The 15,636-nt window shown below is 58.6% G+C and overlaps 37 non-coding genes across 37 annotated transcripts; all 37 read left to right on the top strand.

The window, feature by feature from the left end:
* Positions 1-4: 4 nt before the first annotated feature.
* On the top strand, positions 5-123 carry LOC135646649 (5S ribosomal RNA). The gene has a single exon (XR_010499399.1). It is a non-coding gene; the product is annotated as a 5S ribosomal RNA (ribosomal RNA).
* Positions 124-431: 308 nt separating this feature from the next.
* LOC135646648 (5S ribosomal RNA) lies at positions 432-550 on the top strand. The gene has a single exon (XR_010499398.1). It is a non-coding gene; the product is annotated as a 5S ribosomal RNA (ribosomal RNA).
* A 308-nt stretch (positions 551-858) lies between these two features.
* LOC135646647 (5S ribosomal RNA) lies at positions 859-977 on the top strand. Its single transcript, XR_010499397.1, has one exon. It is a non-coding gene; the product is annotated as a 5S ribosomal RNA (ribosomal RNA).
* Positions 978-1,285: 308 nt separating this feature from the next.
* Positions 1,286-1,404, top strand: LOC135646645 (5S ribosomal RNA). The gene has a single exon (XR_010499395.1). It is a non-coding gene; the product is annotated as a 5S ribosomal RNA (ribosomal RNA).
* A 308-nt stretch (positions 1,405-1,712) lies between these two features.
* LOC135646644 (5S ribosomal RNA) lies at positions 1,713-1,831 on the top strand. The gene has a single exon (XR_010499393.1). It is a non-coding gene; the product is annotated as a 5S ribosomal RNA (ribosomal RNA).
* Positions 1,832-2,139: 308 nt separating this feature from the next.
* Positions 2,140-2,258, top strand: LOC135646643 (5S ribosomal RNA). Its single transcript, XR_010499392.1, has one exon. It is a non-coding gene; the product is annotated as a 5S ribosomal RNA (ribosomal RNA).
* Positions 2,259-2,566: 308 nt separating this feature from the next.
* On the top strand, positions 2,567-2,685 carry LOC135646642 (5S ribosomal RNA). Its single transcript, XR_010499391.1, has one exon. It is a non-coding gene; the product is annotated as a 5S ribosomal RNA (ribosomal RNA).
* Positions 2,686-2,993: 308 nt separating this feature from the next.
* On the top strand, positions 2,994-3,112 carry LOC135646641 (5S ribosomal RNA). The gene has a single exon (XR_010499390.1). It is a non-coding gene; the product is annotated as a 5S ribosomal RNA (ribosomal RNA).
* A 308-nt stretch (positions 3,113-3,420) lies between these two features.
* On the top strand, positions 3,421-3,539 carry LOC135646640 (5S ribosomal RNA). Its single transcript, XR_010499389.1, has one exon. It is a non-coding gene; the product is annotated as a 5S ribosomal RNA (ribosomal RNA).
* A 308-nt stretch (positions 3,540-3,847) lies between these two features.
* LOC135646639 (5S ribosomal RNA) lies at positions 3,848-3,966 on the top strand. The gene has a single exon (XR_010499387.1). It is a non-coding gene; the product is annotated as a 5S ribosomal RNA (ribosomal RNA).
* A 308-nt stretch (positions 3,967-4,274) lies between these two features.
* On the top strand, positions 4,275-4,393 carry LOC135646638 (5S ribosomal RNA). The gene has a single exon (XR_010499386.1). It is a non-coding gene; the product is annotated as a 5S ribosomal RNA (ribosomal RNA).
* A 308-nt stretch (positions 4,394-4,701) lies between these two features.
* LOC135646637 (5S ribosomal RNA) lies at positions 4,702-4,820 on the top strand. The gene has a single exon (XR_010499385.1). It is a non-coding gene; the product is annotated as a 5S ribosomal RNA (ribosomal RNA).
* A 308-nt stretch (positions 4,821-5,128) lies between these two features.
* Positions 5,129-5,247, top strand: LOC135646636 (5S ribosomal RNA). The gene has a single exon (XR_010499384.1). It is a non-coding gene; the product is annotated as a 5S ribosomal RNA (ribosomal RNA).
* A 308-nt stretch (positions 5,248-5,555) lies between these two features.
* LOC135646634 (5S ribosomal RNA) lies at positions 5,556-5,674 on the top strand. The gene has a single exon (XR_010499381.1). It is a non-coding gene; the product is annotated as a 5S ribosomal RNA (ribosomal RNA).
* Positions 5,675-5,982: 308 nt separating this feature from the next.
* LOC135646633 (5S ribosomal RNA) lies at positions 5,983-6,101 on the top strand. The gene has a single exon (XR_010499380.1). It is a non-coding gene; the product is annotated as a 5S ribosomal RNA (ribosomal RNA).
* A 308-nt stretch (positions 6,102-6,409) lies between these two features.
* Positions 6,410-6,528, top strand: LOC135646632 (5S ribosomal RNA). Its single transcript, XR_010499379.1, has one exon. It is a non-coding gene; the product is annotated as a 5S ribosomal RNA (ribosomal RNA).
* A 308-nt stretch (positions 6,529-6,836) lies between these two features.
* Positions 6,837-6,955, top strand: LOC135646631 (5S ribosomal RNA). Its single transcript, XR_010499378.1, has one exon. It is a non-coding gene; the product is annotated as a 5S ribosomal RNA (ribosomal RNA).
* Positions 6,956-7,263: 308 nt separating this feature from the next.
* LOC135646630 (5S ribosomal RNA) lies at positions 7,264-7,382 on the top strand. The gene has a single exon (XR_010499377.1). It is a non-coding gene; the product is annotated as a 5S ribosomal RNA (ribosomal RNA).
* A 308-nt stretch (positions 7,383-7,690) lies between these two features.
* On the top strand, positions 7,691-7,809 carry LOC135646629 (5S ribosomal RNA). Its single transcript, XR_010499375.1, has one exon. It is a non-coding gene; the product is annotated as a 5S ribosomal RNA (ribosomal RNA).
* Positions 7,810-8,117: 308 nt separating this feature from the next.
* LOC135646628 (5S ribosomal RNA) lies at positions 8,118-8,236 on the top strand. Its single transcript, XR_010499374.1, has one exon. It is a non-coding gene; the product is annotated as a 5S ribosomal RNA (ribosomal RNA).
* A 308-nt stretch (positions 8,237-8,544) lies between these two features.
* LOC135646627 (5S ribosomal RNA) lies at positions 8,545-8,663 on the top strand. Its single transcript, XR_010499373.1, has one exon. It is a non-coding gene; the product is annotated as a 5S ribosomal RNA (ribosomal RNA).
* A 308-nt stretch (positions 8,664-8,971) lies between these two features.
* LOC135646626 (5S ribosomal RNA) lies at positions 8,972-9,090 on the top strand. Its single transcript, XR_010499372.1, has one exon. It is a non-coding gene; the product is annotated as a 5S ribosomal RNA (ribosomal RNA).
* Positions 9,091-9,398: 308 nt separating this feature from the next.
* LOC135646625 (5S ribosomal RNA) lies at positions 9,399-9,517 on the top strand. The gene has a single exon (XR_010499371.1). It is a non-coding gene; the product is annotated as a 5S ribosomal RNA (ribosomal RNA).
* Positions 9,518-9,825: 308 nt separating this feature from the next.
* Positions 9,826-9,944, top strand: LOC135646623 (5S ribosomal RNA). Its single transcript, XR_010499369.1, has one exon. It is a non-coding gene; the product is annotated as a 5S ribosomal RNA (ribosomal RNA).
* Positions 9,945-10,252: 308 nt separating this feature from the next.
* Positions 10,253-10,371, top strand: LOC135646622 (5S ribosomal RNA). Its single transcript, XR_010499368.1, has one exon. It is a non-coding gene; the product is annotated as a 5S ribosomal RNA (ribosomal RNA).
* A 308-nt stretch (positions 10,372-10,679) lies between these two features.
* On the top strand, positions 10,680-10,798 carry LOC135646621 (5S ribosomal RNA). Its single transcript, XR_010499367.1, has one exon. It is a non-coding gene; the product is annotated as a 5S ribosomal RNA (ribosomal RNA).
* A 308-nt stretch (positions 10,799-11,106) lies between these two features.
* On the top strand, positions 11,107-11,225 carry LOC135646620 (5S ribosomal RNA). Its single transcript, XR_010499366.1, has one exon. It is a non-coding gene; the product is annotated as a 5S ribosomal RNA (ribosomal RNA).
* Positions 11,226-11,533: 308 nt separating this feature from the next.
* On the top strand, positions 11,534-11,652 carry LOC135646619 (5S ribosomal RNA). The gene has a single exon (XR_010499365.1). It is a non-coding gene; the product is annotated as a 5S ribosomal RNA (ribosomal RNA).
* A 308-nt stretch (positions 11,653-11,960) lies between these two features.
* LOC135646618 (5S ribosomal RNA) lies at positions 11,961-12,079 on the top strand. The gene has a single exon (XR_010499364.1). It is a non-coding gene; the product is annotated as a 5S ribosomal RNA (ribosomal RNA).
* A 308-nt stretch (positions 12,080-12,387) lies between these two features.
* LOC135646617 (5S ribosomal RNA) lies at positions 12,388-12,506 on the top strand. Its single transcript, XR_010499363.1, has one exon. It is a non-coding gene; the product is annotated as a 5S ribosomal RNA (ribosomal RNA).
* A 308-nt stretch (positions 12,507-12,814) lies between these two features.
* Positions 12,815-12,933, top strand: LOC135646616 (5S ribosomal RNA). The gene has a single exon (XR_010499362.1). It is a non-coding gene; the product is annotated as a 5S ribosomal RNA (ribosomal RNA).
* Positions 12,934-13,241: 308 nt separating this feature from the next.
* LOC135646615 (5S ribosomal RNA) lies at positions 13,242-13,360 on the top strand. Its single transcript, XR_010499361.1, has one exon. It is a non-coding gene; the product is annotated as a 5S ribosomal RNA (ribosomal RNA).
* A 308-nt stretch (positions 13,361-13,668) lies between these two features.
* Positions 13,669-13,787, top strand: LOC135646614 (5S ribosomal RNA). Its single transcript, XR_010499360.1, has one exon. It is a non-coding gene; the product is annotated as a 5S ribosomal RNA (ribosomal RNA).
* A 308-nt stretch (positions 13,788-14,095) lies between these two features.
* LOC135646612 (5S ribosomal RNA) lies at positions 14,096-14,214 on the top strand. Its single transcript, XR_010499358.1, has one exon. It is a non-coding gene; the product is annotated as a 5S ribosomal RNA (ribosomal RNA).
* Positions 14,215-14,522: 308 nt separating this feature from the next.
* Positions 14,523-14,641, top strand: LOC135646611 (5S ribosomal RNA). The gene has a single exon (XR_010499357.1). It is a non-coding gene; the product is annotated as a 5S ribosomal RNA (ribosomal RNA).
* Positions 14,642-14,949: 308 nt separating this feature from the next.
* On the top strand, positions 14,950-15,068 carry LOC135646610 (5S ribosomal RNA). The gene has a single exon (XR_010499356.1). It is a non-coding gene; the product is annotated as a 5S ribosomal RNA (ribosomal RNA).
* Positions 15,069-15,376: 308 nt separating this feature from the next.
* On the top strand, positions 15,377-15,495 carry LOC135646609 (5S ribosomal RNA). The gene has a single exon (XR_010499355.1). It is a non-coding gene; the product is annotated as a 5S ribosomal RNA (ribosomal RNA).
* Positions 15,496-15,636: the final 141 nt, after the last annotated feature.

Below are 15,636 nucleotides of genomic sequence, written 5' to 3'. Positions count from 1 at the left end.
TAGCGAGTGCGATCACACCAGCACTAAAGCACCGGATCCCATCAGAACTCCGAAGTCAAGCGTGCTTGGGCGAGAGTAGTACTAGGATGGGTGACCCCCTGGGAAGTCCTCGTGTTGCACTCCTTTTTGCGCCCCGAGCGACCAAAACCTCTCCCGTCGACCTCCGAGGCGATGGTTTTGGGCCTCGGAATTTGCCGTGACCGCTACGCAGTCAGTCTCGTGGGGCTCGGAGAGAGGTTTCCGGAATGGGGTCGCAATAGCGATTCCGAGTTCGTTCGACAAAGTCCCGATGGTTTCGGCGCGCGCTTGCCGTGTCCGGTAATGGCGATCCCGAGATCCGACAATGGCGACTCCGAGATCGTTCGACAGGTTTAGAGGCTCCATACTCCGTCCGCTACGTGCACAAAGGCGAGGGACGACGCAAACAGAGCGAGTGCGATCACACCAGCACTAAAGCACCGGATCCCATCAGAACTCCGAAGTCAAGCGTGCTTGGGCGAGAGTAGTACTAGGATGGGTGACCCCCTGGGAAGTCCTCGTGTTGCACTCCTTTTTGCGCCCCGAGCGACCAAAACCTCTCCCGTCGACCTCCGAGGCGATGGTTTTGGGCCTCGGAATTTGCCGTGACCGCTACGCAGTCAGTCTCGTGGGGCTCGGAGAGAGGTTTCCGGAATGGGGTCGCAATAGCGATTCCGAGTTCGTTCGACAAAGTCCCGATGGTTTCGGCGCGCGCTTGCCGTGTCCGGTAATGGCGATTCCGAGATCCGACAATGGCGACTCCGAGATCGTTCGACAGGTTTAGAGGCTCCATACTCCGTCCGCTACGTGCACAAAGGCGAGGGACGACGCAAACAGAGCGAGTGCGATCACACCAGCACTAAAGCACCGGATCCCATCAGAACTCCGAAGTCAAGCGTGCTTGGGCGAGAGTAGTACTAGGATGGGTGACCCCCTGGGAAGTCCTCGTGTTGCACTCCTTTTTGCGCCCCGAGCGACCAAAACCTCTCCCGTCGACCTCCGAGGCGATGGTTTTGGGCCTCGGAATTTGCCGTGACCGCTACGCAGTCAGTCTCGTGGGGCTCGGAGAGAGGTTTCCGGAATGGGGTCGCAATAGCGATTCCGAGTTCGTTCGACAAAGTCCCGATGGTTTCGGCGCGCGCTTGCCGTGTCCGGTAATGGCGATTCCGAGATCCGACAATGGCGACTCCGAGATCGTTCGACAGGTTTAGAGGCTCCATACTCCGTCCGCTACGTGCACAAAGGCGAGGGACGACGCAAACAGAGCGAGTGCGATCACACCAGCACTAAAGCACCGGATCCCATCAGAACTCCGAAGTCAAGCGTGCTTGGGCGAGAGTAGTACTAGGATGGGTGACCCCCTGGGAAGTCCTCGTGTTGCACTCCTTTTTGCGCCCCGAGCGACCAAAACCTCTCCCGTCGACCTCCGAGGCGATGGTTTTGGGCCTCGGAATTTGCCGTGACCGCTACGCAGTCAGTCTCGTGGGGCTCGGAGAGAGGTTTCCGGAATGGGGTCGCAATAGCGATTCCGAGTTCGTTCGACAAAGTCCCGATGGTTTCGACGCGCGCTTGCCGTGTCCGGTAATGGCGATTCCGAGATCCGACAATGGCGACTCCGAGATCGTTCGACAGGTTTAGAGGCTCCATACTCCGTCCGCTACGTGCACAAAGGCGAGGGACGACGCAAACAGAGCGAGTGCGATCACACCAGCACTAAAGCACCGGATCCCATCAGAACTCCGAAGTCAAGCGTGCTTGGGCGAGAGTAGTACTAGGATGGGTGACCCCCTGGGAAGTCCTCGTGTTGCACTCCTTTTTGCGCCCCGAGCGACCAAAACCTCTCCCGTCGACCTCCGAGGCGATGGTTTTGGGCCTCGGAATTTGCCGTGACCGCTACGCAGTCAGTCTCGTGGGGCTCGGAGAGAGGTTTCCGGAATGGGGTCGCAATAGCGATTCCGAGTTCGTTCGACAAAGTCCCGATGGTTTCGGCGCGCGCTTGCCGTGTCCGGTAATGGCGATTCCGAGATCCGACAATGGCGACTCCGAGATCGTTCGACAGGTTTAGAGGCTCCATACTCCGTCCGCTACGTGCACAAAGGCGAGGGACGACGCAAACAGAGCGAGTGCGATCACACCAGCACTAAAGCACCGGATCCCATCAGAACTCCGAAGTCAAGCGTGCTTGGGCGAGAGTAGTACTAGGATGGGTGACCCCCTGGGAAGTCCTCGTGTTGCACTCCTTTTTGCGCCCCGAGCGACCAAAACCTCTCCCGTCGACCTCCGAGGCGATGGTTTTGGGCCTCGGAATTTGCCGTGACCGCTACGCAGTCAGTCTCGTGGGGCTCGGAGAGAGGTTTCCGGAATGGGGTCGCAATAGCGATTCCGAGTTCGTTCGACAAAGTCCCGATGGTTTCGGCGCGCGCTTGCCGTGTCCGGTAATGGCGATTCCGAGATCCGACAATGGCGACTCCGAGATCGTTCGACAGGTTTAGAGGCTCCATACTCCGTCCGCTACGTGCACAAAGGCGAGGGACGACGCAAACAGAGCGAGTGCGATCACACCAGCACTAAAGCACCGGATCCCATCAGAACTCCGAAGTCAAGCGTGCTTGGGCGAGAGTAGTACTAGGATGGGTGACCCCCTGGGAAGTCCTCGTGTTGCACTCCTTTTTGCGCCCCGAGCGACCAAAACCTCTCCCGTCGACCTCCGAGGCGATGGTTTTGGGCCTCGGAATTTGCCGTGACCGCTACGCAGTCAGTCTCGTGGGGCTCGGAGAGAGGTTTCCGGAATGGGGTCGCAATAGCGATTCCGAGTTCGTTCGACAAAGTCCCGATGGTTTCGGCGCGCGCTTGCCGTGTCCGGTAATGGCGATTCCGAGATCCGACAATGGCGACTCCGAGATCGTTCGACAGGTTTAGAGGCTCCATACTCCGTCCGCTACGTGCACAAAGGCGAGGGACGACGCAAACATAGCGAGTGCGATCACACCAGCACTAAAGCACCGGATCCCATCAGAACTCCGAAGTCAAGCGTGCTTGGGCGAGAGTAGTACTAGGATGGGTGACCCCCTGGGAAGTCCTCGTGTTGCACTCCTTTTTGCGCCCCGAGCGACCAAAACCTCTCCCGTCGACCTCCGAGGCGATGGTTTTGGGCCTCGGAATTTGCCGTGACCGCTACGCAGTCAGTCTCGTGCGGCTCGGAGAGAGGTTTCCGGAATGGGGTCGCAATAGCGATTCCGAGTTCGTTCGACAAAGTCCCGATGGTTTCGGCGCGCGCTTGCCGTGTCCGGTAATGGCGATTCCGAGATCCGACAATGGCGACTCCGAGATCGTTCGACAGGTTTAGAGGCTCCATACTCCGTCCGCTACGTGCACAAAGGCGAGGGACGACGCAAACATAGCGAGTGCGATCACACCAGCACTAAAGCACCGGATCCCATCAGAACTCCGAAGTCAAGCGTGCTTGGGCGAGAGTAGTACTAGGATGGGTGACCCCCTGGGAAGTCCTCGTGTTGCACTCCTTTTTGCGCCCCGAGCGACCAAAACCTCTCCCGTCGACCTCCGAGGCGATGGTTTTGGGCCTCGGAATTTGCCGTGACCGCTACGCAGTCAGTCTCGTGGGGCTCGGAGAGAGGTTTCCGGAATGGGGTCGCAATAGCGATTCCGAGTTCGTTCGACAAAGTCCCGATGGTTTCGGCGCGCGCTTGCCGTGTCCGGTAATGGCGATTCCGAGATCCGACAATGGCGACTCCGAGATCGTTCGACAGGTTTAGAGGCTCCATACTCCGTCCGCTACGTGCACAAAGGCGAGGGACGACGCAAACAGAGCGAGTGCGATCACACCAGCACTAAAGCACCGGATCCCATCAGAACTCCGAAGTCAAGCGTGCTTGGGCGAGAGTAGTACTAGGATGGGTGACCCCCTGGGAAGTCCTCGTGTTGCACTCCTTTTTGCGCCCCGAGCGACCAAAACCTCTCCCGTCGACCTCCGAGGCGATGGTTTTGGGCCTCGGAATTTGCCGTGACCGCTACGCAGTCAGTCTCGTGGGGCTCGGAGAGAGGTTTCCGGAATGGGGTCGCAATAGCGATTCCGAGTTCGTTCGACAAAGTCCCGATGGTTTCGACGCGCGCTTGCCGTGTCCGGTAATGGCGATTCCGAGATCCGACAATGGCGACTCCGAGATCGTTCGACAGGTTTAGAGGCTCCATACTCCGTCCGCTACGTGCACAAAGGCGAGGGACGACGCAAACAGAGCGAGTGCGATCACACCAGCACTAAAGCACCGGATCCCATCAGAACTCCGAAGTCAAGCGTGCTTGGGCGAGAGTAGTACTAGGATGGGTGACCCCCTGGGAAGTCCTCGTGTTGCACTCCTTTTTGCGCCCCGAGCGACCAAAACCTCTCCCGTCGACCTCCGAGGCGATGGTTTTGGGCCTCGGAATTTGCCGTGACCGCTACGCAGTCAGTCTCGTGGGGCTCGGAGAGAGGTTTCCGGAATGGGGTCGCAATAGCGATTCCGAGTTCGTTCGACAAAGTCCCGATGGTTTCGGCGCGCGCTTGCCGTGTCCGGTAATGGCGATTCCGAGATCCGACAATGGCGACTCCGAGATCGTTCGACAGGTTTAGAGGCTCCATACTCCGTCCGCTACGTGCACAAAGGCGAGGGACGACGCAAACAGAGCGAGTGCGATCACACCAGCACTAAAGCACCGGATCCCATCAGAACTCCGAAGTCAAGCGTGCTTGGGCGAGAGTAGTACTAGGATGGGTGACCCCCTGGGAAGTCCTCGTGTTGCACTCCTTTTTGCGCCCCGAGCGACCAAAACCTCTCCCGTCGACCTCCGAGGCGATGGTTTTGGGCCTCGGAATTTGCCGTGACCGCTACGCAGTCAGTCTCGTGGGGCTCGGAGAGAGGTTTCCGGAATGGGGTCGCAATAGCGATTCCGAGTTCGTTCGACAAAGTCCCGATGGTTTCGGCGCGCGCTTGCCGTGTCCGGTAATGGCGATTCCGAGATCCGACAATGGCGACTCCGAGATCGTTCGACAGGTTTAGAGGCTCCATACTCCGTCCGCTACGTGCACAAAGGCGAGGGACGACGCAAACATAGCGAGTGCGATCACACCAGCACTAAAGCACCGGATCCCATCAGAACTCCGAAGTCAAGCGTGCTTGGGCGAGAGTAGTACTAGGATGGGTGACCCCCTGGGAAGTCCTCGTGTTGCACTCCTTTTTGCGCCCCGAGCGACCAAAACCTCTCCCGTCGACCTCCGAGGCGATGGTTTTGGGCCTCGGAATTTGCCGTGACCGCTACGCAGTCAGTCTCGTGGGGCTCGGAGAGAGGTTTCCGGAATGGGGTCGCAATAGCGATTCCGAGTTCGTTCGACAAAGTCCCGATGGTTTCGGCGCGCGCTTGCCGTGTCCGGTAATGGCGATTCCGAGATCCGACAATGGCGACTCCGAGATCGTTCGACAGGTTTAGAGGCTCCATACTCCGTCCGCTACGTGCACAAAGGCGAGGGACGACGCAAACATAGCGAGTGCGATCACACCAGCACTAAAGCACCGGATCCCATCAGAACTCCGAAGTCAAGCGTGCTTGGGCGAGAGTAGTACTAGGATGGGTGACCCCCTGGGAAGTCCTCGTGTTGCACTCCTTTTTGCGCCCCGAGCGACCAAAACCTCTCCCGTCGACCTCCGAGGCGATGGTTTTGGGCCTCGGAATTTGCCGTGACCGCTACGCAGTCAGTCTCGTGGGGCTCGGAGAGAGGTTTCCGGAATGGGGTCGCAATAGCGATTCCGAGTTCGTTCGACAAAGTCCCGATGGTTTCGGCGCGCGCTTGCCGTGTCCGGTAATGGCGATTCCGAGATCCGACAATGGCGACTCCGAGATCGTTCGACAGGTTTAGAGGCTCCATACTCCGTCCGCTACGTGCACAAAGGCGAGGGACGACGCAAACATAGCGAGTGCGATCACACCAGCACTAAAGCACCGGATCCCATCAGAACTCCGAAGTCAAGCGTGCTTGGGCGAGAGTAGTACTAGGATGGGTGACCCCCTGGGAAGTCCTCGTGTTGCACTCCTTTTTGCGCCCCGAGCGACCAAAACCTCTCCCGTCGACCTCCGAGGCGATGGTTTTGGGCCTCGGAATTTGCCGTGACCGCTACGCAGTCAGTCTCGTGGGGCTCGGAGAGAGGTTTCCGGAATGGGGTCGCAATAGCGATTCCGAGTTCGTTCGACAAAGTCCCGATGGTTTCGGCGCGCGCTTGCCGTGTCCGGTAATGGCGATTCCGAGATCCGACAATGGCGACTCCGAGATCGTTCGACAGGTTTAGAGGCTCCATACTCCGTCCGCTACGTGCACAAAGGCGAGGGACGACGCAAACATAGCGAGTGCGATCACACCAGCACTAAAGCACCGGATCCCATCAGAACTCCGAAGTCAAGCGTGCTTGGGCGAGAGTAGTACTAGGATGGGTGACCCCCTGGGAAGTCCTCGTGTTGCACTCCTTTTTGCGCCCCGAGCGACCAAAACCTCTCCCGTCGACCTCCGAGGCGATGGTTTTGGGCCTCGGAATTTGCCGTGACCGCTACGCAGTCAGTCTCGTGGGGCTCGGAGAGAGGTTTCCGGAATGGGGTCGCAATAGCGATTCCGAGTTCGTTCGACAAAGTCCCGATGGTTTCGGCGCGCGCTTGCCGTGTCCGGTAATGGCGATTCCGAGATCCGACAATGGCGACTCCGAGATCGTTCGACAGGTTTAGAGGCTCCATACTCCGTCCGCTACGTGCACAAAGGCGAGGGACGACGCAAACATAGCGAGTGCGATCACACCAGCACTAAAGCACCGGATCCCATCAGAACTCCGAAGTCAAGCGTGCTTGGGCGAGAGTAGTACTAGGATGGGTGACCCCCTGGGAAGTCCTCGTGTTGCACTCCTTTTTGCGCCCCGAGCGACCAAAACCTCTCCCGTCGACCTCCGAGGCGATGGTTTTGGGCCTCGGAATTTGCCGTGACCGCTACGCAGTCAGTCTCGTGGGGCTCGGAGAGAGGTTTCCGGAATGGGGTCGCAATAGCGATTCCGAGTTCGTTCGACAAAGTCCCGATGGTTTCGGCGCGCGCTTGCCGTGTCCGGTAATGGCGATTCCGAGATCCGACAATGGCGACTCCGAGATCGTTCGACAGGTTTAGAGGCTCCATACTCCGTCCGCTACGTGCACAAAGGCGAGGGACGACGCAAATATAGCGAGTGCGATCACACCAGCACTAAAGCACCGGATCCCATCAGAACTCCGAAGTCAAGCGTGCTTGGGCGAGAGTAGTACTAGGATGGGTGACCCCCTGGGAAGTCCTCGTGTTGCACTCCTTTTTGCGCCCCGAGCGACCAAAACCTCTCCCGTCGACCTCCGAGGCGATGGTTTTGGGCCTCGGAATTTGCCGTGACCGCTACGCAGTCAGTCTCGTGGGGCTCGGAGAGAGGTTTCCGGAATGGGGTCGCAATAGCGATTCCGAGTTCGTTCGACAAAGTCCCGATGGTTTCGGCGCGCGCTTGCCGTGTCCGGTAATGGCGATTCCGAGATCCGACAATGGCGACTCCGAGATCGTTCGACAGGTTTAGAGGCTCCATACTCCGTCCGCTACGTGCACAAAGGCGAGGGACGACGCAAACATAGCGAGTGCGATCACACCAGCACTAAAGCACCGGATCCCATCAGAACTCCGAAGTCAAGCGTGCTTGGGCGAGAGTAGTACTAGGATGGGTGACCCCCTGGGAAGTCCTCGTGTTGCACTCCTTTTTGCGCCCCGAGCGACCAAAACCTCTCCCGTCGACCTCCGAGGCGATGGTTTTGGGCCTCGGAATTTGCCGTGACCGCTACGCAGTCAGTCTCGTGGGGCTCGGAGAGAGGTTTCCGGAATGGGGTCGCAATAGCGATTCCGAGTTCGTTCGACAAAGTCCCGATGGTTTCGGCGCGCGCTTGCCGTGTCCGGTAATGGCGATTCCGAGATCCGACAATGGCGACTCCGAGATCGTTCGACAGGTTTAGAGGCTCCATACTCCGTCCGCTACGTGCACAAAGGCGAGGGACGACGCAAACATAGCGAGTGCGATCACACCAGCACTAAAGCACCGGATCCCATCAGAACTCCGAAGTCAAGCGTGCTTGGGCGAGAGTAGTACTAGGATGGGTGACCCCCTGGGAAGTCCTCGTGTTGCACTCCTTTTTGCGCCCCGAGCGACCAAAACCTCTCCCGTCGACCTCCGAGGCGATGGTTTTGGGCCTCGGAATTTGCCGTGACCGCTACGCAGTCAGTCTCGTGCGGCTCGGAGAGAGGTTTCCGGAATGGGGTCGCAATAGCGATTCCGAGTTCGTTCGACAAAGTCCCGATGGTTTCGGCGCGCGCTTGCCGTGTCCGGTAATGGCGATTCCGAGATCCGACAATGGCGACTCCGAGATCGTTCGACAGGTTTAGAGGCTCCATACTCCGTCCGCTACGTGCACAAAGGCGAGGGACGACGCAAACATAGCGAGTGCGATCACACCAGCACTAAAGCACCGGATCCCATCAGAACTCCGAAGTCAAGCGTGCTTGGGCGAGAGTAGTACTAGGATGGGTGACCCCCTGGGAAGTCCTCGTGTTGCACTCCTTTTTGCGCCCCGAGCGACCAAAACCTCTCCCGTCGACCTCCGAGGCGATGGTTTTGGGCCTCGGAATTTGCCGTGACCGCTACGCAGTCAGTCTCGTGGGGCTCGGAGAGAGGTTTCCGGAATGGGGTCGCAATAGCGATTCCGAGTTCGTTCGACAAAGTCCCGATGGTTTCGGCGCGCGCTTGCCGTGTCCGGTAATGGCGATTCCGAGATCCGACAATGGCGACTCCGAGATCGTTCGACAGGTTTAGAGGCTCCATACTCCGTCCGCTACGTGCACAAAGGCGAGGGACGACGCAAACAGAGCGAGTGCGATCACACCAGCACTAAAGCACCGGATCCCATCAGAACTCCGAAGTCAAGCGTGCTTGGGCGAGAGTAGTACTAGGATGGGTGACCCCCTGGGAAGTCCTCGTGTTGCACTCCTTTTTGCGCCCCGAGCGACCAAAACCTCTCCCGTCGACCTCCGAGGCGATGGTTTTGGGCCTCGGAATTTGCCGTGACCGCTACGCAGTCAGTCTCGTGGGGCTCGGAGAGAGGTTTCCGGAATGGGGTCGCAATAGCGATTCCGAGTTCGTTCGACAAAGTCCCGATGGTTTCGACGCGCGCTTGCCGTGTCCGGTAATGGCGATTCCGAGATCCGACAATGGCGACTCCGAGATCGTTCGACAGGTTTAGAGGCTCCATACTCCGTCCGCTACGTGCACAAAGGCGAGGGACGACGCAAACAGAGCGAGTGCGATCACACCAGCACTAAAGCACCGGATCCCATCAGAACTCCGAAGTCAAGCGTGCTTGGGCGAGAGTAGTACTAGGATGGGTGACCCCCTGGGAAGTCCTCGTGTTGCACTCCTTTTTGCGCCCCGAGCGACCAAAACCTCTCCCGTCGACCTCCGAGGCGATGGTTTTGGGCCTCGGAATTTGCCGTGACCGCTACGCAGTCAGTCTCGTGGGGCTCGGAGAGAGGTTTCCGGAATGGGGTCGCAATAGCGATTCCGAGTTCGTTCGACAAAGTCCCGATGGTTTCGGCGCGCGCTTGCCGTGTCCGGTAATGGCGATTCCGAGATCCGACAATGGCGACTCCGAGATCGTTCGACAGGTTTAGAGGCTCCATACTCCGTCCGCTACGTGCACAAAGGCGAGGGACGACGCAAACAGAGCGAGTGCGATCACACCAGCACTAAAGCACCGGATCCCATCAGAACTCCGAAGTCAAGCGTGCTTGGGCGAGAGTAGTACTAGGATGGGTGACCCCCTGGGAAGTCCTCGTGTTGCACTCCTTTTTGCGCCCCGAGCGACCAAAACCTCTCCCGTCGACCTCCGAGGCGATGGTTTTGGGCCTCGGAATTTGCCGTGACCGCTACGCAGTCAGTCTCGTGGGGCTCGGAGAGAGGTTTCCGGAATGGGGTCGCAATAGCGATTCCGAGTTCGTTCGACAAAGTCCCGATGGTTTCGGCGCGCGCTTGCCGTGTCCGGTAATGGCGATTCCGAGATCCGACAATGGCGACTCCGAGATCGTTCGACAGGTTTAGAGGCTCCATACTCCGTCCGCTACGTGCACAAAGGCGAGGGACGACGCAAACATAGCGAGTGCGATCACACCAGCACTAAAGCACCGGATCCCATCAGAACTCCGAAGTCAAGCGTGCTTGGGCGAGAGTAGTACTAGGATGGGTGACCCCCTGGGAAGTCCTCGTGTTGCACTCCTTTTTGCGCCCCGAGCGACCAAAACCTCTCCCGTCGACCTCCGAGGCGATGGTTTTGGGCCTCGGAATTTGCCGTGACCGCTACGCAGTCAGTCTCGTGGGGCTCGGAGAGAGGTTTCCGGAATGGGGTCGCAATAGCGATTCCGAGTTCGTTCGACAAAGTCCCGATGGTTTCGGCGCGCGCTTGCCGTGTCCGGTAATGGCGATTCCGAGATCCGACAATGGCGACTCCGAGATCGTTCGACAGGTTTAGAGGCTCCATACTCCGTCCGCTACGTGCACAAAGGCGAGGGACGACGCAAACATAGCGAGTGCGATCACACCAGCACTAAAGCACCGGATCCCATCAGAACTCCGAAGTCAAGCGTGCTTGGGCGAGAGTAGTACTAGGATGGGTGACCCCCTGGGAAGTCCTCGTGTTGCACTCCTTTTTGCGCCCCGAGCGACCAAAACCTCTCCCGTCGACCTCCGAGGCGATGGTTTTGGGCCTCGGAATTTGCCGTGACCGCTACGCAGTCAGTCTCGTGGGGCTCGGAGAGAGGTTTCCGGAATGGGGTCGCAATAGCGATTCCGAGTTCGTTCGACAAAGTCCCGATGGTTTCGGCGCGCGCTTGCCGTGTCCGGTAATGGCGATTCCGAGATCCGACAATGGCGACTCCGAGATCGTTCGACAGGTTTAGAGGCTCCATACTCCGTCCGCTACGTGCACAAAGGCGAGGGACGACGCAAACATAGCGAGTGCGATCACACCAGCACTAAAGCACCGGATCCCATCAGAACTCCGAAGTCAAGCGTGCTTGGGCGAGAGTAGTACTAGGATGGGTGACCCCCTGGGAAGTCCTCGTGTTGCACTCCTTTTTGCGCCCCGAGCGACCAAAACCTCTCCCGTCGACCTCCGAGGCGATGGTTTTGGGCCTCGGAATTTGCCGTGACCGCTACGCAGTCAGTCTCGTGGGGCTCGGAGAGAGGTTTCCGGAATGGGGTCGCAATAGCGATTCCGAGTTCGTTCGACAAAGTCCCGATGGTTTCGGCGCGCGCTTGCCGTGTCCGGTAATGGCGATTCCGAGATCCGACAATGGCGACTCCGAGATCGTTCGACAGGTTTAGAGGCTCCATACTCCGTCCGCTACGTGCACAAAGGCGAGGGACGACGCAAACATAGCGAGTGCGATCACACCAGCACTAAAGCACCGGATCCCATCAGAACTCCGAAGTCAAGCGTGCTTGGGCGAGAGTAGTACTAGGATGGGTGACCCCCTGGGAAGTCCTCGTGTTGCACTCCTTTTTGCGCCCCGAGCGACCAAAACCTCTCCCGTCGACCTCCGAGGCGATGGTTTTGGGCCTCGGAATTTGCCGTGACCGCTACGCAGTCAGTCTCGTGGGGCTCGGAGAGAGGTTTCCGGAATGGGGTCGCAATAGCGATTCCGAGTTCGTTCGACAAAGTCCCGATGGTTTCGGCGCGCGCTTGCCGTGTCCGGTAATGGCGATTCCGAGATCCGACAATGGCGACTCCGAGATCGTTCGACAGGTTTAGAGGCTCCATACTCCGTCCGCTACGTGCACAAAGGCGAGGGACGACGCAAACATAGCGAGTGCGATCACACCAGCACTAAAGCACCGGATCCCATCAGAACTCCGAAGTCAAGCGTGCTTGGGCGAGAGTAGTACTAGGATGGGTGACCCCCTGGGAAGTCCTCGTGTTGCACTCCTTTTTGCGCCCCGAGCGACCAAAACCTCTCCCGTCGACCTCCGAGGCGATGGTTTTGGGCCTCGGAATTTGCCGTGACCGCTACGCAGTCAGTCTCGTGGGGCTCGGAGAGAGGTTTCCGGAATGGGGTCGCAATAGCGATTCCGAGTTCGTTCGACAAAGTCCCGATGGTTTCGGCGCGCGCTTGCCGTGTCCGGTAATGGCGATTCCGAGATCCGACAATGGCGACTCCGAGATCGTTCGACAGGTTTAGAGGCTCCATACTCCGTCCGCTACGTGCACAAAGGCGAGGGACGACGCAAACATAGCGAGTGCGATCACACCAGCACTAAAGCACCGGATCCCATCAGAACTCCGAAGTCAAGCGTGCTTGGGCGAGAGTAGTACTAGGATGGGTGACCCCCTGGGAAGTCCTCGTGTTGCACTCCTTTTTGCGCCCCGAGCGACCAAAACCTCTCCCGTCGACCTCCGAGGCGATGGTTTTGGGCCTCGGAATTTGCCGTGACCGCTACGCAGTCAGTCTCGTGGGGCTCGGAGAGAGGTTTCCGGAATGGGGTCGCAATAGCGATTCCGAGTTCGTTCGACAAAGTCCCGATGGTTTCGGCGCGCGCTTGCCGTGTCCGGTAATGGCGATTCCGAGATCCGACAATGGCGACTCCGAGATCGTTCGACAGGTTTAGAGGCTCCATACTCCGTCCGCTACGTGCACAAAGGCGAGGGACGACGCAAACATAGCGAGTGCGATCACACCAGCACTAAAGCACCGGATCCCATCAGAACTCCGAAGTCAAGCGTGCTTGGGCGAGAGTAGTACTAGGATGGGTGACCCCCTGGGAAGTCCTCGTGTTGCACTCCTTTTTGCGCCCCGAGCGACCAAAACCTCTCCCGTCGACCTCCGAGGCGATGGTTTTGGGCCTCGGAATTTGCCGTGACCGCTACGCAGTCAGTCTCGTGGGGCTCGGAGAGAGGTTTCCGGAATGGGGTCGCAATAGCGATTCCGAGTTCGTTCGACAAAGTCCCGATGGTTTCGGCGCGCGCTTGCCGTGTCCGGTAATGGCGATTCCGAGATCCGACAATGGCGACTCCGAGATCGTTCGACAGGTTTAGAGGCTCCATACTCCGTCCGCTACGTGCACAAAGGCGAGGGACGACGCAAACATAGCGAGTGCGATCACACCAGCACTAAAGCACCGGATCCCATCAGAACTCCGAAGTCAAGCGTGCTTGGGCGAGAGTAGTACTAGGATGGGTGACCCCCTGGGAAGTCCTCGTGTTGCACTCCTTTTTGCGCCCCGAGCGACCAAAACCTCTCCCGTCGACCTCCGAGGCGATGGTTTTGGGCCTCGGAATTTGCCGTGACCGCTACGCAGTCAGTCTCGTGGGGCTCGGAGAGAGGTTTCCGGAATGGGGTCGCAATAGCGATTCCGAGTTCGTTCGACAAAGTCCCGATGGTTTCGGCGCGCGCTTGCCGTGTCCGGTAATGGCGATTCCGAGATCCGACAATGGCGACTCCGAGATCGTTCGACAGGTTTAGAGGCTCCATACTCCGTCCGCTACGTGCACAAAGGCGAGGGACGACGCAAACATAGCGAGTGCGATCACACCAGCACTAAAGCACCGGATCCCATCAGAACTCCGAAGTCAAGCGTGCTTGGGCGAGAGTAGTACTAGGATGGGTGACCCCCTGGGAAGTCCTCGTGTTGCACTCCTTTTTGCGCCCCGAGCGACCAAAACCTCTCCCGTCGACCTCCGAGGCGATGGTTTTGGGCCTCGGAATTTGCCGTGACCGCTACGCAGTCAGTCTCGTGCGGCTCGGAGAGAGGTTTCCGGAATGGGGTCGCAATAGCGATTCCGAGTTCGTTCGACAAAGTCCCGATGGTTTCGGCGCGCGCTTGCCGTGTCCGGTAATGGCGATTCCGAGATCCGACAATGGCGACTCCGAGATCGTTCGACAGGTTTAGAGGCTCCATACTCCGTCCGCTACGTGCACAAAGGCGAGGGACGACGCAAACATAGCGAGTGCGATCACACCAGCACTAAAGCACCGGATCCCATCAGAACTCCGAAGTCAAGCGTGCTTGGGCGAGAGTAGTACTAGGATGGGTGACCCCCTGGGAAGTCCTCGTGTTGCACTCCTTTTTGCGCCCCGAGCGACCAAAACCTCTCCCGTCGACCTCCGAGGCGATGGTTTTGGGCCTCGGAATTTGCCGTGACCGCTACGCAGTCAGTCTCGTGGGGCTCGGAGAGAGGTTTCCGGAATGGGGTCGCAATAGCGATTCCGAGTTCGTTCGACAAAGTCCCGATGGTTTCGGCGCGCGCTTGCCGTGTCCGGTAATGGCGATTCCGAGATCCGACAATGGCGACTCCGAGATCGTTCGACAGGTTTAGAGGCTCCATACTCCGTCCGCTACGTGCACAAAGGCGAGGGACGACGCAAACATAGCGAGTGCGATCACACCAGCACTAAAGCACCGGATCCCATCAGAACTCCGAAGTCAAGCGTGCTTGGGCGAGAGTAGTACTAGGATGGGTGACCCCCTGGGAAGTCCTCGTGTTGCACTCCTTTTTGCGCCCCGAGCGACCAAAACCTCTCCCGTCGACCTCCGAGGCGATGGTTTTGGGCCTCGGAATTTGCCGTGACCGCTACGCAGTCAGTCTCGTGGGGCTCGGAGAGAGGTTTCCGGAATGGGGTCGCAATAGCGATTCCGAGTTCGTTCGACAAAGTCCCGATGGTTTCGGCGCGCGCTTGCCGTGTCCGGTAATGGCGATTCCGAGATCCGACAATGGCGACTCCGAGATCGTTCGACAGGTTTAGAGACTCCATACTCCGTCCGCTACGTGCACAAAGGCGAGGGACGACGCAAACATAGCGAGTGCGATCACACCAGCACTAAAGCACCGGATCCCATCAGAACTCCGAAGTCAAGCGTGCTTGGGCGAGAGTAGTACTAGGATGGGTGACCCCCTGGGAAGTCCTCGTGTTGCACTCCTTTTTGCGCCCCGAGCGACCAAAACCTCTCCCGTCGACCTCCGAGGCGATGGTTTTGGGCCTCGGAATTTGCCGTGACCGCTACGCAGTCAGTCTCGTGGGGCTCGGAGAGAGGTTTCCGGAATGGGGTCGCAATAGCGATTCCGAGTTCGTTCGACAAAGTCCCGATGGTTTCGGCGCGCGCTTGCCGTGTCCGGTAATGGCGATTCCGAGATCCGACAATGGCGACTCCGAGATCGTTCGACAGGTTTAGAGGCTCCATACTCCGTCCGCTACGTGCACAAAGGCGAGGGACGACGCAAACATAGCGAGTGCGATCACACCAGCACTAAAGCACCGGATCCCATCAGAACTCCGAAGTCAAGCGTGCTTGGGCGAGAGTAGTACTAGGATGGGTGACCCCCTGGGAAGTCCTCGTGTTGCACTCCTTTTTGCGCCCCGAGCGACCAAAACCTCTCCCGTCGACCTCCGAGGCGATGGTTTTGGGCCTCGGAATTTGCCGTGACCGCTACGCAGTCAGTCTCGTGCGGCTCGGAGAGAGGTTTCCGGAATGGGGTCGCAATAGCGAT

This window comes from Musa acuminata, chromosome BXJ3-8 (genome assembly GCF_036884655.1).
Source record: "Musa acuminata AAA Group cultivar baxijiao chromosome BXJ3-8, Cavendish_Baxijiao_AAA, whole genome shotgun sequence".
NCBI lineage: Eukaryota > Viridiplantae > Streptophyta > Magnoliopsida > Zingiberales > Musaceae > Musa > Musa acuminata.
Note: the sequence above shows the minus strand (reverse complement) of the source record. Positions and strands in the feature narration are given on the sequence as shown.